This window comes from Mytilus galloprovincialis, chromosome 3 (genome assembly GCF_965363235.1).
Source record: "Mytilus galloprovincialis chromosome 3, xbMytGall1.hap1.1, whole genome shotgun sequence".
Lineage (NCBI taxonomy): Eukaryota > Metazoa > Mollusca > Bivalvia > Mytilida > Mytilidae > Mytilus > Mytilus galloprovincialis.
Genome location: NC_134840.1, coordinates 94,474,647 through 94,478,917, shown reverse-complemented (window position 1 = coordinate 94,478,917; position 4,271 = coordinate 94,474,647).

Genomic DNA, 4,271 nt, shown 5'->3' with positions numbered 1-4,271 from the left:
TATGTTGTTTGGTGTTATTTGTATAATTTGAAAAGAAGGAGATGATTGCCAATGAGGCACCATACAACCATAGTTCAAATGACATGAATGTAAACAGCTATTCTCTACCATCTTCATAAATAAATGCAGTCTCTACCATATAGTTTATAGCTGAGTCAATTCAAACGAGAAACCAAGAGCCTAAAAAAACTATAAACAAGAAACAAACATGTTTCTGTACGTTCAACCCTCCCCATTCTTTATACGTGATGAGACAGATTTCAGTAGACCAAACTGATTCATGTGATGTCATGTTATAAGTAAATTATCATGAACAGACACAAATGTTGTGTCATTAGTCTGTTTGCTATGCATTGGAATTGACTCAGATGTGGTTTCATTGGACCTGACACAGATGTGGTGTCATTGGGTTGTTTGCTATTCATTGGACCTGACACAGATGTGACATTGGGCTGTTTGCTATTCACTGGACCTGACATAAATGTTGAGTCAGTCTGTTTGCTTTTCACTTGACCTGACATAGATGTGGTGTCAGTCTGTTTGCTATACACTGGACCTGACATAGATGTTGTGTCATATGGCTGTTTGCTATTCATTGGACCTGACATAGATGTTGTGTCAGTCTGTTTACTATTCATTCAACCTGACACATATGTTGTGTCATTAGTCTGTTTGCTATGCACTGGACCTGACACAGATGTTGTGTCATATGGCTGTTTGCTATGCACTGGACCTGACATAGATGTTGTGTCATATGGCTGTTTGCTATTCATTGAACCTGGCATATATGTCGTGTCATTAGGGTGTTATTCACTAGACCAGACACAAATGTTGTGTCATTGAGCTGTTTGCTATTCACTGGTCCTGACATATATGTGGTGTCATTGGGCTGTTTTCTATTAACTGGACCTGACCTATACGTGGCTGCATTGGGCTGTTTGCTATTCACTAGAACTGATATATGTTGTGTCGTAAATCTGTTTGCAGTTCATTGAACCTAAAACTGATGTTATGTCATTTATACACATTTATATAGTGTCATTGGGCTGTTTGCTATTCACTGGACCTGACATAGATGTGGTGTTATTAGTCTTTTTGCTATTCACTGAACCGGACATAGATGTGGTGTCAAAAGTCTGTTTGCTATTCACTGAACCGAACATAGATGTGGTGTCAAAAGTCTGTTTGCTATTCACTGAACCGAACATAGATGTGGTGTCATAAGTCTGTTTGCTATTCATTGTACCTGACATATATGTTGTGTCATAAGTCTGTTTACTCTTCAGTGGACCTGACACATATGTGGTGTCATTGGGCTATTTACTATTAATTTTACCTGACATATATGGTGTGTCATTAGTCTGTTTGATATTCCCTGGACCTGACACAGATGTGACATTGGGCTGTTTGCTATTAAATGGACCTGACACTAGTGTTGTGTAATAAGTCTGTTTGCTATTCATTGAACCTGACATAGATGTGGTGTCATTACACTGTTTGCTATTCAATTGACCTGACACATATGTGGTGTCTTTGGGCTGTTTTCTATTAATTTAAGCTGACATATATGTTGTATCATTATTTTGTTTGATATTCATTGGACCTGACACAAGTGTGGTGTTATTGGGCTGTTTAATTTTTAATGGACCTGACACACATATATAGTGTCATTGGGCTGTTTGAAATTCACTGGACCTGACACAGATGGGGTGTCATTGTGCTGTTTGCTTTTCATTGGACCTGACACAAATGTTGTGTCGTTAGTCTGTTTGCTATTCATTGAACCCGACACAGATTTTTTGTCAGTCTGTTTGCTATTCATGGGACCTGTCATAGAGGTAGTATTATTGGGCTGTTTGCTTTCAGTGGACCTGACACATATGTGGTGTCATTAAGCTGTTTGCTTAACATTGGAGCTGACACATATGTGGTGTCATTGGGTGTTTGCTATTCACTAGACCTGACACATATGTGGTGTCATTGGGCTGTTAGCTATTTATTCAACCTTACACATAAGATGTGTCATTAGTCTGTTTGCTATTCATTGAACCTGAGACAGATGCGCTTTCATAAGGATGTTTGCTATTCAATGGACCTGACACAGATTTTGTGTCAGTCTGTTTGCTATTCATGGGAACTGGCATAGAGGTAGTATTATTGGGCTGTTTGCTTTTCAGTGGACCTGAGACATATGTGGTGTCATTAAGCTGTTTGCTATTTATTGGACCTGACACATATGTGGTGTCATTGGGCTGTTTGATATTCACTAGACCTGACACATATGTGGTGTCATTGGGCTGTTTGCTATTTATTCAACCTTACACATAAATTTTGTGGACAAGCCTGATATCTTTGATGAATTATTGTGATACATAACATAACTTTTTTTCAAACTTGTATGATTTAAAATATCTTGAGAAGAAATATATATATTTCTGAAAAGGGGGGTGAAACAACTGGTTTGTTTCCATTAACAATAAGGGGGTAAATATATACAACATCAAATTAATAATCATATTTCTGCATGCTATTAAAAAACAGTTTGGTTTGTAGTAAAGTCAGAAAAAGGTTAGTCTTAACAAAACAAACAAAAACATGCCTATACCCCTCACCCCCCCCCCCCCCAATATCAACAACAAAACAAACAAACAAGAAAAGCAATTCACAATGGCGCATTTAGGAGGCCATGGGTTGGAACCCCCTATTTTGACAGTCAATACTTTTGAGTAGGGACATTTGGTTGGAAACCTCCTACTTTACCCTGTTAAGATCTGTTAAAATGGCTGGATATGCCCTTGATTCGTATTTGAAAGAAAAGATATATTAAAGATAAATCAATTAAAAATACCAAAAATATTTTTATATTCAATTTACACCACTTGACAAAGTAAAAACCGTTATTAGTGAAAGTTGATAGATAAACAAAGGTATCAAATTTAATCTGTCGTCTCAAACTTTAATTGTACAATTGAACTAGTTGTCCATGAAATAAAAACAATAAGCTAGTATGATTGGTATCTACCCAACCTTTTAATTACAACAATTCCATAACTTTGAAATATTTTTAACAGGGAAGCTTTCGTTCGAAATTAATTTCACTGCAACTTTTGGCATCCACTATGGCATCAAAAAACGAAGAATCTTTAGACTATTTTGATATGAACTTAAAAGGAGTTTATAAGTTAAACAATACTGCACACCTGAGACTGAATTTATATATCAACAAGTTGGAGAAACGTCAGGAACAATCTATGGTAAGAATTGATCACGATATAAGAGAAACCAAACGACAAATAGCCCGGATGGAAGACGAGAAAAATAAACTTGTGATGAAACTGTTAAAATCTTACGTTAGTAAAACTACTCAGAAGAAAAAGAAACCCTCCCGTCTACAAGAATCGATTGCGCAAAGTAGAAGTGGCTTTAATTCAGGATTTACATTTAGCACTTATTTAGATGTACCTGGCCAGTCGAACAAAGGTAGTTCAACAGTATCAGAAATTCATCCAGCCATTTCACGTCAAAAACGACCCGTTTCTATTCACTTTCCTACAATGGACAGTAATTTGAGAATGGATAGTGTTCATGAAGGGAGGGCGATGTCAGACTTTGCATTTCCGTTCCGAAGACATGGGCAGCGAGAATCTAGTCGACAAGATTCAAGGATTTCAAAACGGAATGAAATTCAACGATGTGACAATCACTCAAGAGTTTCTTCTCGTTCGAGATTATCTAATCGCCTTGATAACCGCTCTAGAATATCCAACAGATGTGATATAAACTCGCGTGCTTCTAAGACTAGCATGATAAGTGATTTAGCAGCAACTAGAGGCCAAATTCTTGGAGCCAAACTTTCAGAACATGCTCACAATCAAAAGGTTAAAGATTTACTTGGGGGTAATACATGTTTATTCAGAGGACATCATCCACCTAGAGGGTACAATATCGAACCATTACATAAAATGGAAAGGGGCATTCTGCCATCGGAAATTCACTCAGATGACCACATAGAGCCCAGAAAGCTGCTTGAACGGATTAAAATATTTGGAAATGTTAAGTTACCAAATGTTACACGGAGACATAATCTAGAAATTAATCCAGAAAGTAGTTCACAACTCCACCCTCGGAGAATACTGCCGACACTGCCACAAATATTGTCAAATACTAAAAATACATTTGAAAATCCACAGTCAGTTGCGGAATCGCCATTTCAAACTAAGCCTATTAAAACAACATCAACAGTCAAAGTGCGGGGTTTACTGAACATGGAA